The following is a 14,989-nucleotide window of genomic DNA, read 5'->3' as shown; positions in this document are numbered from 1 at the left end:
GTTTCTATGGAGGAGCGGCATGACCAGGACGCTGTAAATGATGCTAGAGGGAGGATTCCGTATCTCCATTGTAAAAATAATTTCCTCGTTAATACAGGAGACATAGAGTCTAAAGTACTTTCGAGACGGTAGGAGTCTTTTGCTTTTAGGAACAAATGTGTCAAAGATCCTTCTCGAGTGGCATCAATAGCTTTGGTGAGCATCAGTTCTTGGTATGCTCTCACAAGTACCTTTTTTGGAGTCTTTAGACAGGTATTTGAAGGATCCGTCCATAGTTCCGGGTAGCCCATCTCCTCTAGCATTCCCTTGACATAAGTCATCCACGGAATTCTCTTGGCATTCCGTAACTCCAGGAATTCCTGTAGCTCCTCTCTATAGTTTATAAGGTCTGGGCTACACCACAAACGCCTCCAAAATGTCAGGGGTTTAAGTCCTAGCTCCTCCGTTATTGGTCGAATTCCCAAGTCTAATCTAAGGGGAAGTAGTGGGGTGCTCTAACAATCTTAACTGCCCATTCTGGCCTATGAGAACAGGTAGCCTTCAATAGTGAAAAACGAAAATGGCTGTAATTCACTATTAGAACATGCTACACACATCAGATCATGTCCTACCTTACGCTTACAATGCACCCTGCCCTTGGGCTACCATAGGGGTGTCTAATATGAAGCAAAGGGAAGGTTTAGGGACTGGCAAGTGGGTGCACTTGGCCAAGTCGACATGGTAGTCACAGACTATACATAGGCCTTGCAATGGCAGGCCTGAGACACACTTTACCAGCTGCTTCTGTAGGTGACACAACCAGTGCTGCAAGCCCACCAGCAGCATTTGATCTACAAGTCCTGGGCACACATGGTGCACTGTACTAGGGGCTGGCAGTAAATCAAATAAGCCAATCATGGAATCCAATCAGTATATCTTTTTTTTTTTTTATGCTGAGTGATATGTTTATTGATTGATTATTTAAAATCTTTACCAAAAGACAATGCACAAAATAAAATTTCAGTTATAGTAATACAGTAAAAGTAGAAATAAGCGAAAATGTCATAGTCTTAAAAATTCAGAAATATAAACAGTATCATAGTTAACGTTTTGAAAATTCCAGCTTTTTCCATGCACTTGTTAAAAATTTTGAGAGGGCAGAGTTAATATGTATATCTTCCAAGCAAAGACATTGGATTAGTGCTTGTCTACATGTCCTTATTGATCTTTCATTGAAATGCCTTTTTAAAAGTGTTAATCTTTCATTCTTTAGTTCCAGGCAAAGGCACAATAAATGTATGATGTTTTCTTCTCCTGTATTACACAGTCGACATGATATATTATTTTCAAGCTTTTTCCATGGCAGTGCATGAGATTCTCCGGGCAGGATTCCGAACCGGGCTTTCATGAATATATTTTTATATTTCCAAGTCCAAGCTGTATTCAAATATTGTTGCAGACTCTTTTTTTTGTAACTGTTTACTATAGACCAAGCATGTTTCCTTTTGGCCAGGGACTCTTTGTCACTTATTACAGATAAAATATCAGTTGTCTTATTTACAATTTTTTTTAAAGATTCATGAGGAATGGTGGTCATCCAAATCTCCTTAAGCCCAAATTCATCCAAAGCATTCTTGAGATACTTCCAAACAGATAATTTATTATTGCCCTCTACTTCTTTCCATAAAAGCTTTGAGATTGAATTGTCCTTGTCATTTTTTACCCTATACCATACTTTAATTGTGTTAACCATTCGAGCATGTAGTTGGTTATTCAAGCCAAATTCTAATCTAATTTGGGACTGTGAGGCATTTTTTGGTAAGTAGAAAAGGGATCTAAATGTTTTCGAGATTTCTTTGTTTATTATTATTGTGTCCTTTCCGTTCAATGCTTCGCTGCCATAGGTTAGGGAAGGTAGCAATTTTGCAGATATGACTTTAAGTAGCGGCTGGTGGATTTTTTATCATACCAAAAGCACCTGTTAGTGAGTTCGCCTTCCGAGTGAACACAGTCAAAAGCTGATTTAAAATCATCAAAACATAGAAACAGTGATTCACCCTTTAAAATTGCCTTTTCCATTAAAATAGATAGTGCCAGGATATTAGAGGATGTACCAAGTCCTTTGATAAAGCCGGTTTGGTTTGGCGGAAGGATGTTATTCTTTTTCACCAAGTCAGATAAGATTGTTAGCAGATAGTATATCAATCTAACATAGGGAGCTCTTGCACTGTGGTACCGATTAGCAGTGGCACAGGGCCCAAAGCATAAATCCAGCAAAAACATATCAAAACAGAGGAGGCAATCCGTCAAATATATAAGGGAGACTCACACCAATGATGTCAGGTCTAACACCGCCCTCTTAATAGGGATGGCTAAGTTATCTTTTAGGCAAGTGGGGAGACCCGGGAGTTCCAAATTGGGGCAAAGTCGGAATAGTATCTTATTCCCCATCTCGCTTTAACGTTATTTCATACGTTAAGTGCAGATCTTATTACTTTTAAACGGACCTTCTTCAAATTTATACAGGAATCCAGTGCTACCTCCCTCAAAATTGGCCATGGCACTCAGGATCTTCCCCCAGTTGGTTTCAGCAGGACTAGATAGTAAACAACGAATATTTTTAAACTGGAAGGCAAGGGTGTACAAAAACTCGTCCGGAAGGGCAAGACCACCCTTTAGTAGCCTCCGTTTTAACTTCTTCCAGGACAACCTGGAATTTTTATTGGTCCAGAGAAGCTCCCTGTTTTGCTTTGGATTTTACCCAGAAGTTTGCCGGGGAAGCCTAGGGGGATAGTACCAAACAAGTACGTCAACTTAGGTAGGATAACCATTTTAACCAGGTTTACCCTACCGTAAATAGTGAGGGGAAGATTCTGCGATCTCAGGAAAAGGTAGTCAATATCCTTGGACACTTTCCTCAAGTTAATCACGGGGGTATCCGCTAGGTCTTGTACTATGGTGATCCCCAGATACCTAAACTTCCCACAGCATCTCCCGGCCCAGCCTTTAATGCCCCAGCACATTACCTCAGTCTTAGAGGGATTAACTGAGTATCCAGAATACAGACCAAACTCATTCAGGGTATTTTCTACCCTGGGAAGCGCCTCTGCTGGATTATTAGTATAAACCAGCAGGTCATCTGCATATAGGGTCAGCTTACAGTTGTAATCAGAGACCTGAAAAGGGGTGATTTGTACATCGAGTCTCAGGGCTTGAGCAAGGGGTTCGATAGAGATGTTAAACAGCAGGGGTGAAATAGGACACAGTATAGTATTAACAAACGAGCATTTACAATGCAATGGTCTCGGCAATATTATAGGTAGAGCTATTGGTATTGCTTTTTTTTATCCCTAAATAAATGGCATTGTCATTACTGTTGGCATTAGCGTAATATTTTGCATATGTGATACCTATTGCATTAGCAGAGAGAGAGTGAGGTAGTGAGATATAGAGAGAGAGTGATGTAGTGAGAGAGAGTGAGGTAGTGAGAAAGAGTGAGGTAGTGAGATAGAGTGAGTGAGGTAATGAAACAGTGATGTAGTGAGGGAGAGGGATGTTGTGAGGTAGTCAGATGTAAGCAGAGAGTGAGGTTGTGATGTAGTGAGATAGAGAGAGAGGTAGTGAAAGAGGCAGTGAAAGTGAGTTAGTGAGATAGAAAGAGTGAGGTAGAGAGATAGAGTGAGTGATGTAGTGAGTTAGAACGAGAGAGAGAGTGAAGTTGTGATGTTGTGAGATAGAGAGTGAGGTAGTGAGAGAGTGAGGTAGTGATGTTTTTAGATAGAGAAGTTGTGAGATAGTGAGGTAGTGATATAGATAGAGGGGAGTAGTGATGTATAGAGAGTTATGTAGTGAGAGAGAGTGAGGTAGATAGAGAGTGAGGTAGTGAGAGACAGAGAGAGTGAGGAAGTGAAAGAGTGAGTTAGTGAGAGAGAGGGATTTTGTGAGGTAGTGAGATAGAAACAGTGAGTGATGTTGTGACGTAGTGAGATAGAGAAAGATTGAGGTAGTGAAAGAGAGAGTGAAAGGGACTTAGTGAGATAGAAAGAGAGAGAGTGAGTTAGGGAGATAGAGAGTGACGTAGTGAGTTGGAGAGAGAGAGTGAAGTTGTGAGGTAGTGAGATAGTGAGTTAGCGAGAGAGTGATGTAGTGAATTTTTGAGGGAGTGAGTTGTGTTATAGTGAGGTAGTGAGAGGGATATCGAAATAGATAGAGTGATGTTAGGGAGAGAGAGAGTGAGATAGTTTTATAGATATATTTTGAGTAGTGATGTAGTGAGAGTTTTTTGTGAGAGAGTGAAGTAGATAGAGAGTGAGGTAGTGAGAGATAGAGAGAGTGAGGTAGTGAAAGAATGAGGTAGTGAGGGTGAGAGTTGTTGTGATGAATTGAGATAGAAACAGAGAGTGATGTTGTGAAGTAGTGAGCTAGAGAGAGAGTGAGGTAGTGAATGAGAGAGTGAAGGTGAGTTAGTGTATTTGAGAGAGAGAGAGTGAAGTAGTGAGATAGAGAGAGTGAAGTTGTGAGGTAGTGAGAGAGTGATGTAGTGAACTTTAGAGAGAGTGTGTTGTGATATAGTGATGTAGTGAGATAGAGATAGTGAGATAGAATTAGATAGAGTGAGGTAGTGATATAGAGGGAGTGTGAGGTAGTGAGATAGAGAGAGAGTGAAGTAGTGAGTTAGAGAGAGAGAGTGAAGTTGTGAGGTAGTGAGAGAGTGATGTAGTGAAGTTTTGAGAGAGTGTGTCGTGATATAGTGAGGTAGTGAGAGTGAGATAGTGAGATAGAAATAGTTAGAGTGAGGTAGTGATGTAGAGAGAGTGAGGTAGTGAGATAGAGAGAGAGTGAAGTTGTGAAGTAGTGTGTTAGAGAGAGAGATATTTACTGTGGTAGTGATATTGTGATGCTGTGAGAAAGAGAGAGTTGAGAAGGGAGGTAGAGAGAGAGTGAGTTAGTGAGAGATAGTGTAGTAGTGTGAGAGATAGTGAGGTAGTGAGAGAGATAGTGAGTTAGTGAGAGAGAGAGTGAGGTAGTGAGAGAGAGAGTTAGGGAGAGAGAGAGTGATGTAGTGAGAGAGCGAGCCAACCCCACACACATACAGACCCACCCACACAGAGCCACACGCATACAAAGTGTATCACGCAGTCATACATATAGAGCCACACATACAGAGTCAGCTAGACACACATTGAGAGCTATCAAACTTACCTGCCACACGCCGGAGCACGCAGCACTTACCTGCCTCACGCCAGGACAGTCAGCCCACGCCGCCACCGCCGAGAGTCACTTTCTCTGCACTCTGGTCGCGCCGCCGCTCCGGGACTACGAATCCCGGCAGCCTACGCGGCGGCGCGCGTTGTGACACCGCGAGGGCGCCAGGGGAGGCGCACAAAAGCGCCGAAGGGCCGGCGGAGCCCTGGGAGAGCATCAAACTTACCTGCCACACGCCGGAGCACGCAGCACTTACCTGCCTCACGCCAGGACAGTCAGCCCACGCCGCCACCGCCGAGAGTCACTTTCTCTGCACTCTGGTCGCGCCGCCGCTCCGGGACTACGAATCCCGGCAGCCTACGCGGCGGCGCGCGTTGTGACACCGCGAGGGCGCCAGGGGAGGCACACAAAAGCGCCGAAGGGCCGGCGGAGCCCTGGGAGAGCATCAAACTTACCTGCCACACGCCGGAGCACGCAGCACTTACCTGCCTCACGCCAGGACAGTCAGCCCACGCCGCCACCGCCGAGAGTCACTTTCTCTGCACTCTGGTCGCGCCGCCGCTCCGGGACTACGAATCCCGGCAGCCTACGCGGCGGCGCGCGTTGTGACACCGCGAGGGCGCCAGGGGAGGCGCACAAAAGCGCCGAAGGGCCGGCGGAGCCCTGGGAGAGCATCAAACTTACCTGCCACACGCCGGAGCACGCAGCACTTACCTGCCTCACGCCAGGACAGTCAGCCCACGCCGCCACCGCCGAGAGTCACTTTCTCTGCACTCTGGTCGCGCCGCCGCTCCGGGACTACGAATCCCGGCAGCCTACGCGGCGGCGCGCGTTGTGACACCGCGAGGGCGCCAGGGGAGGCGCACAAAAGCGCCGAAGGGCCGGCGGAGCCCTGGGAGAGCATCAAACTTACCTGCCACACGCCGGAGCACGCAGCACTTACCTGCCTCACGCCAGGACAGTCAGCCCACGCCGCCACCGCCGAGAGTCACTTTCTCTGCACTCTGGTCGCGCCGCCGCTCCGGGACTACGAATCCCGGCAGCCTACGCGGCGGCGCGCGTTGTGACACCGCGAGGGCGCCAGGGGAGGCGCACAAAAGCGCCGAAGGGCCGGCGGAGCCCTGGGAGAGCATCAAACTTACCTGCCACACGCCGGAGCACGCAGCACTTACCTGCCTCACGCCAGGACAGTCAGCCCATGCCGCCACCGCCGAGAGTCACTTTCTCTGCACTCTGGTCGCGCCGCCGCTCCGGGACTACGAATCCCGGCAGCCTACGCGGCGGCGCGCGTTGTGACACCGCGAGGGCGCCAGGGGAGGCGCACAAAAGCGCCGAAGGGCCAGCTACGCGGGACGCGAGCGGGACGCCCGGGGCGAAGCCCGGGCAAAGGGCGGGCCGTCTGAGGCCGTCCGAGGTCGGCCAAGGTCGGGTTGGGCCAGGAACTCTGCCCAAACATCTACAGGCCTACAGACGTTCATTGAGCTGTAAAATCGCCGTCTGCCAGGTAATTCGCTTCTTAACATTCTAACTTTACGTCCTGTTACCTAGCCATCTGCACACATGCCTGGTTTGCCTGGTAAAAAGTCAACGCCTGCCACTAACACTATGGAAAACTATTTAGTCCAGGTAGTGGCGAAAATCAACAGTGATAGAAGGTCCTCTTTGGGTTTGGATTCATCCACACAATCCCCACTAGTAGATATAGAAACAGAGGATCCTTTTAACCTGATAAACACCAGCCTCTCTGGGGTAGCACAAGCCCCCTCACAGGATACTGTCACCATTCAACCTAGTGGCATAGTGGCAAGCACCGAAGATACTAACGACATCGACGTAGTGCCTCTGAGTCCCATGATCTGTGAGCTTATTACCCCCTCCATTGTTCCAATTCCAGCACCAAGGATTACTGGGGTTAAAAGAAAAGCTATACAAAAACGACCGGGGTTAAGGTCATCTAAAAACAAAATTGCAACACCACCAAGGAAAACCTCTTGTGTGGAGGAGGACGATCCCTCGGGGGAAACATATGCAACCTTCTCTAATATTCTACTTCAGAAATTTTGCAATCTGATGGACATAAAAATCAAAGGCATAGTCAAACCTCTGATAAGCAAAATTGATAAGCTATCCGCTGAAGTGACTAAACTGGAAGGTCTCCTTGGTAAAACACTGGGTGAAGTAGGGAAACTCCCTGAAGTCATTACGTCCAATGTACAACCTCTGGTTAATGACATTTTAGCAAACAAATTGCCACCCACTGTTATTCCAAACCCCCCAGTGGCTCCTCTGATGAACTTACCGGAAATTAGCTCTGGTGTTGCACCCCTCGCCAATTCTATTGTTGAAGCTAATACCTCAAAAGGGTCATTTGAGCTGGTGGTGGAAGCCTCGCCATTAGTTCTTGTTTTAGCAAATGTACCGCCTCTGGCTTCCGGTGAAGCTGAATCAACAGCATCGCTTGTAAACAAATCTTTATCTTGGCTAACCAACAACATGGCCATATCTTCGTGGGGGAAACAGCAACTGGCCGAGGAACTGGTAAATGCAAGAAGAGTGGAGTGGATTGGGAACAGAGAAAAAAAGTTCAAGGGCGATTGCGTTGTGCTTAATCTCTCACACCCTGACGCATTACCAAACATATTGCCTAACATTTTTCCGCCACAGAGACGCTCCACTTCTATTGTACCACTGACCCTTGACTTCTTTTATCCTCGAAAAGGCAGGGGCCCCAATCCAAGCACCTTAAGAACAAAATGGAACGTTGTAACCAAAAGGGCTAGCAAGAATTTTGGTTCCGTTGAGTGGGGACTAGGTTTAGAAAACAGATTCTCCGCTCTTTCCAATTTAGATGCTTGTGATTGACAAATAATTAATTGTATGCCTCAGCTGCAAATACCCTTACCTTTGTGTGCAACAGGGGGGCATAATCGAGCCATTGGCTCTTCAAACGAGTTATGTACTCCAGATGTTTTAGTAGGATTAACAAATCTAATAGTAGAAGGTAATGTTAATGTGGATGTAAATGCGAACAGGCCTGTTTTTAGTTCTGATTTATGTGGGGAGCATGCCTCTGGGAACCTACTATCTTGGAATATAGCCGGGCTATGTTCCAAAATGGTCTGTGGAGAGTGGTTTGAATTCGTCAGTAAGTATGACGTCTGCATTTTCCAAGAAACTTGGGCCTGTGATCCTGTTTATGCATTGGGGTATCTGAATTATTATGTACCGGCTACCAAAGGTCCCAAGGGGAGACCAATGGGAGGTCTCACTATATGGGTCCGACAGTCCCTGAAGATCCTAGTAAAAAATATAGAGCTAAATCACAAAGACATCCAGCTCATTAGACTAGAGAGGGGCTCCTCTACTCCCATTGACATCTATAACTTATATGTTAGAGGGGGAAATGCTGGCAAATCTACGGTCTTAGTGTCACTGTACAGTTACCTAGACACTCACTCTTCTGGGAATAACATCGTACTGGCCGGTGACCTAAACCGCACTTTTGAACCCCTTGATACTGGTGAGGCTTTTTTAGGTGCGGAAGAAGATAATCTGTGGGAAATCCCTGCACTTGATTCAACCCCAATAACTCGCTGGACCGAGGATATATAAGCCTGAACGCTATGTGCCTTGAATATGGGTTAAGGGCTCTGAATGGTCGTACCAAGTCAGACAGAGTATCAGCCATGACCTTTGATAATGGAAGATCCAAGAGTCGAATTGATTATGTTATATGCTGTATGGCCCTATGGTCATCCATTATTGATATGGAGGTTAAGGAAAGGCTTGAGAGTGACCATAATCCTCTTTGCGTTCTCCATAAATGGTGGCTGTCTGATGTGTTTGCCCCCAATGCTGCTATCGATCCCTTACCCCCGTTGATTGTACCTACAAACGATTTACGTAGGCTGAGATGGATTAGTGTTAAAACTGATGAGCTGATTATGGAAAAAATAAACACGGCAACTGACAAGGCTATTATGGCCCTTGAGGGTGAAACTGGGCTTCTTTCTAGTGTAAATAATGCCACTAAGGTCCATGAAGCTCTCTTTGATGAAATTAGAGGCCATTTCCTGAAACCTTCAAACAAAAAGATGCATGCTCACAGACCAGCACGTTGGTACAATCACGAATGTAGGCTGGCAAGAATTTCCTTGGGTGATGCTATTAAGAACAAGAATTTAGAGGCAATTAGATCTGCCAGGAAGCATTACAAACAATGTATAATAAGAGCGAAAAAAGATTGGGATGAGGCACACTGGAACAACCTGAAAAATGCTAGCGACCGTAAGGACTCTAGGTTATTTTGGCATATAGTGAAATGGGGACATGATAGGATAGAAGAAGCAAGCACTAATAATGTCCCCCAGGATGCTTGGGTAAAGTTCTTTAGTGAGCAGTATGCTTCTAGAGATCAGGCAGTGGATAGAAGGTACACGCAAGGTTCACCTACTGGGGATGACATCTTCACTAGAAATGAAATACTCGCTGCCTTAAAAACTGTTCGTAGTGGGCGGGCTCCTGGTATTGACGGGGTGCCGGCAGATGTTTTCCTGAATGACACTGATAGATGGTGCAAATACATTCTTTTGTTGATAAATTTGATTGCCGGGGGGGCAGATATCCCAGCGACTTGGAGGGGCGCAGAAATCATCCCTATATACAAAAAAAAGGAGATCGGGCACAGCCTGGTAACTATCGCCCCATTAGTTTAATAGACACCATCCAGAAAATAGTGGGCCGAGTAGTTGTCAACAGGTTGCTGGATTGGGTTGATGAACACAACATTTTATCCCCCTTTCAGGCCGGATTTCGCAGGGCAACCAGCACTGTGGATCAAGTCTTCCGTTTCCAACTAATACAGTGGAAGATCGTGGTGCTAGGGGGAGGCAGCCTGTATGCAGCGTTTGTTGATTTGCGGGCTGCCTTCGACCTGGTACCGAGGGCGAAATTGTGGGAAGTACTTGAGACACTAGGGGTCCCTGGGGATCTGTTGATTTTAATTATGCGACTGCATGAGGGCAACTATGGCAAAATAAGATGGGGAGGATACGGGAACAACACTGCCGAATTTCCTGTTGAGCGCGGGGTTCGGCAGGGTTGTTCAATGGCCCCTACTCTGTTTACCCTCTTCATTAATGGTGTTGTTTCCCGCATGCAATCTCAGGCTGTGGATGCCCCTTCTCTCGCTGGGGAGAAGGTCCCCATTTTAATGTTTGCCGATGACACTTTAATTTTATCAAAAACCCCCAGTGGCTTACAAAAAGCATTGGCAATATTTGATGGGTTCTGTACTGACCATGGACTTGAGGTGAATGCGACCAAGACAAAACTCATGGCTTTTAACCCACATAGAAATTTTAAATCGAATATTACCATGAGTGGCCGCATACTCGAGGTTGTAACATCCTTCACCTATTTGGGGATCTTGATCTCCAATGATAATAAGTGGCAGCAACACCTCAACATCGCTACATTAAGGCACAAGCAGCTATCTGGGGCTATAATTAAGGAGCACAGGAAGTCAATGACTAAAGCAATTAAACCACCACTGATAATATACGAGGCTAAAGCAATTGGGTCGGCCTTGTATGGTGCGGAGCTATGGGAGTATGAAAACCTCCATGAACTCCAACTATCCGAAAATAATTTCTTGAGGTCATTGACGGGTACTCCGCAGAGCAGCCCACTATTGCCCCTGCGTTACGAGTTAGGTAGAAGAGAGCTCACGGAAAAGGCCAAACTGCGCCCGATATTATTCTGGCGCAGACTCTGGACCACACCAGAACTCTCTCATTATGCGGAGGGGTTCTCGGATATCATTAAAGCCGATCATTACAATAAAATCAGGTGGCTTAAAACATTAAAGACTGAACTGTTCAAACTAGGACTTCATGCCCTATGGGCAGACCCTGCTGGGGCTTTATTTCCCTCTAAGACTGTGTTAAAAGACATATTCTGGGAACATGTAGCTAATAGTAGCTTACTTAACACCAACAGTGGGACTATGACCACTGGCTACTTAGAAACTAAAATGTTCCCCATCTATGAAAAGTACTGGGACTACATAATGAACCCCCTGGATAGGAAATTGTTATTTCAAATGAGGGTAGGTTCGCTCCCACTCTGTAACTTGACAGCTAAATGGAAAACAGGGGGGGCAGTACTATGTCCAGCCTGTGGGGTAGGAAAAGAAACCCTAGGTCATTTTTTGTTTTGTTGCCCAGTATATGCTGCCCCAAGGCAAGCCTGGTTGGCTCCTATGTGTAGGAACTTAGGTACAAAAAGTAGTATGGTGGCACTGCGTATAGTAAAATCTACCACTGAAGAATGGATCAATATTGCAATTGCAAAGTACCTGGGATGGGCGTGGGTTTTAAGAATGAGACTGCTGGCAAGTTAAATACTGCCACCAAGTCGCTCAGAGACTGCTAGACATTTATCTATTCTCTGTAACTTTTAGTAAATAGCCAGAGACTGCTAAACTAACGTTTATTCTCTGTAAACTTTTTAATTGACCAGAGACTGCTAGGCACTCGTCTATTCTCTGCTTATGTAATTTGTCATCGGCTTAATACTGATTTTTTTAATGCAATGAATTCTTTTTTAACGTATGATCTACTGAGGATATTTACATTGTTATCATGATCATTCCCCTCTGGTCTCTATTTGTCGACGATAATAATTTTTGCACCTGTATGTATGATGTGTCATTGTTTTTAAATTGTCAAAATACGTATGTGCTTGTTTGATTGATCATGTAAATTTAATTGTTTTTTAATTGTATGTATGTTTGTCTTGCTTTTATGAGTAATACTCGAATAAAGCACTTTTTGAATTTGAATTGAATTGAATTGAGAGAGAGTGAAGTTGTGAAGTAGTGTGTTAGAGAGAGAGATATTTACTGTGGTAGTGATATTGTGATGCTGTGAGAAAGAGAGAGTTGAGAAGGGAGGTAGAGAGAGAGTGAGTTAGTGAGAGATAGTGTAGTAGTGTGAGAGATAGTGAGGTAGTGAGAGAGATAGTGAGTTAGTGAGAGAGAGAGTGAGGTAGTGAGAGAGAGAGTTAGGGAGAGAGAGAGTGATGTAGTGAGAGAGCGAGCCAACCCCACACACATACAGACCCACCCACACAGAGCCACACGCATACAAAGTGTATCACGCAGTCATACATATAGAGCCACACATACAGAGTCAGCTAGACACACATTGAGAGCTATGCACACAAATATACAGAGCTACAGACATCCACATACATAGCCACTGACTTACACATACAGAGATAGCCACAGACATAGAGTCACTTAACACACATAGTGAGCCAGCCACATAAAGATACTGAGCCATCTATACACACACATAGAGGCAACTATGCACTTATTGAGCTACACATACAGTGAGCTACACACACGCACAGCTACACACATAGAACCACAGAGACATACACAGACCCACACATACTGAGCAACACACACACACAGAGCCACACACACATACAGAGCCACACACACATACAGAGCCACACACACAGAGCACCACACACACAGAGTTACACACATATATCTAGCCTAAACTTAGGTACACACAGACAGAGCTACTTTTAAATAGAGACACTTAGCCATATCGGAACCACTTCGTGCACAGCGGTGCACATCGCTGCAGGGAGCACGGAGACACCACAGACCATGTTTGACCTAGAAGAAAGAGAAAAACATAAGATTAGCAAAAATAAAAATATGCCTTACCTCTAACATAAACAAAAAGCAACATACATACCTGTCTGAACAAATTCGTGCACAGTAGTGCACACGGCTGCAGGGAGACGCCACGGGCCATGTTGGACCTAGAAAAGACAGAAAAAACATAAGATTAGTAAAATCGAAAAGATAGTTTACCTCAAACTGCAAAAGAGCTGCATATCGGAACCACTTCGTGCACAGCGGTGCACATCGCTGCAGGGAGACGCCACGGGCCATGTTGGACCTAGAAAAGAGAAAAAAAACATAAGATTAGTAAAATTGAAAAGATAGCTTACCTCAAACTGCAAAAGAGCCGCATATCAGAAACACTTCATGCACAGCGGTGCACAGCGGTGCACAGCGCTGCAGGGAGACGCCACGGGCCATGTTGGACCTAGAAAAGAGAGAATAAACATAAGATTAGCACAAAAAAACAAAATGGCTTACCTCTAAACGAAAACAACAACAACATACATACCCGTCTGAACAACTTCGTGCACAGTAGTGCACATGGCTGCAGGGAGACGCCACGAGCCATGTTGGACCTAGAAAAGAGAGAAAAAACATTAGATTAGTAAAATAGAAAAGATAGCTTACCTCAAACTGCAAAAGAGCCGCATATCGGAACCACTTTGTGCGCAGCGGTGCACATCGCTGCAGGGAGACGCCACGGGCCATGTTGGACCTAGAAAAGAGAAAAAAAATATAAGATTAGTAAAATTGAAAAGATAGCTTACCTCAAACTGCAAAAGAGCCGCATATCAGAAACACTTCGTGCACAGCGGTGCACATCGCTGCAGGGAGACGCCACGGGCCATGTTGGACCTAGAAAAGAGAGAATAAACATAAGATTAGCAAAAAAAACAAAATGGCTTACCTATAAACGAAAACAACAACAACATACATACCCGTCTGAACAACTTCGTGCACAGTAGTGCACACGGATGCAGGGAGACGCCACGAGCCATGTTGGGCCTAGAAAAGAGAGAAAAAACATTAGATTAGTAAAATAGAAAAGATAGTTTACCTCAAACTGCAAAAGAGCCACATATCGGAACCACTTCGTGCACAGCGGTGCACATCGCTGCAGGGAGACGCCACGGGCCATGTTGGACCTAGAAAAGAGAAAAAAAACATAAGATTAGTAAAATTAAAAAGATAGCTTACCTCAAACTGCAAAAGAGCCGCATATCAGAAACACTTCATGCACAGCGGTGCACATCGCTAGAGGGAGACGCCACGGGCCATGTTGGACCTAGAAAAGAGAGAATAAACATAAGATTAGCAAAAAAAAACAAAATGGCTTACCTCTAAACGAAAACAACAACAACATACATACCCGTCTGTCCAACTTCGTGCACAGTAGTGCACACGGCTGCAGGGAGACACCACGAGCCATGTTGGACCTAGAAAAGAGAGAAAAAAACATTAGATTAGTAAAATCGAAAAGATAGCTTACCTCAAACTGCAAAAGAGCCTAATATCGGAACAACTCCGTGCACAGCGATGCACATCGCTGCAGGGAGACGCCACGGGCCACGTTGGACTTAAAAAAGAGAGAATAAACATAAGATTAGCAAAAAAAACTAAAATGGCTTACCTCTAAACGAAAATAACAACAACATACATACCGTCTGATCAACTTTGTGCACAGTAGTGCACACGGCTGCAGGGAGACGCCACGAGCCATGTTGGACCTAGAAAAGAGAGAAAAAACATTAGATTAGTAAAACCGAAAAGATAGCTTACCTCAAACTGCAAAAGAGCCGCATATCAGAACCACTCCGTGCACAGCGGTGCACATCGCTGCAGGGAGACGCCACAGGCCACGTTGGACCTAGAAAAGAGAGAATAAACATAAGATTAGCAAAAAAAAACAAAATGGTTTACCTCTAAACGAAAACAACAACAACATGCATACCCGTCTGAAGAACTTCGTGCACAGTTGTGCACACGGCTGCAGGGAGACGCCACGAGCCATGTTGGACCTAGAAAAGAGAGAAAAAACATTAGATTAGTAAAATCGAAAAGATAGCTTACCTCAAACTGCAAAAGAGCCGCATATCG

At 45.3% G+C, this 14,989-nt stretch overlaps 1 long non-coding RNA gene across 2 annotated transcripts; it reads left to right on the top strand.

Moving 5' to 3' along the window:
- The first annotated feature begins 3,257 nt into the window (after positions 1–3,257).
- LOC147705778 (uncharacterized) lies at positions 3,258–14,763 on the top strand. Of its 2 annotated transcripts, XR_015297323.1 has the most exons (4): positions 3,258–4,465; positions 4,662–4,965; positions 12,254–13,195; positions 14,650–14,763. It is a non-coding gene; the product is annotated as an uncharacterized LOC147705778 (long non-coding RNA). The 2 variants fall into 2 exon arrangements; XR_015297322.1 differs by lacking the exon at positions 14,650–14,763 and having other exon boundaries at positions 12,254–13,498.
- The last annotated feature ends 226 nt before the right edge of the window (positions 14,764–14,989 follow it).

Source organism: Lissotriton vulgaris, chromosome 7 (assembly GCF_964263255.1).
Source record: "Lissotriton vulgaris chromosome 7, aLisVul1.2, whole genome shotgun sequence".
Lineage (NCBI taxonomy): Eukaryota > Metazoa > Chordata > Amphibia > Caudata > Salamandridae > Lissotriton > Lissotriton vulgaris.
The sequence above is the reverse complement of the archived record's forward strand: the minus strand, read 5'-3'. Positions and strand labels throughout refer to the sequence as shown.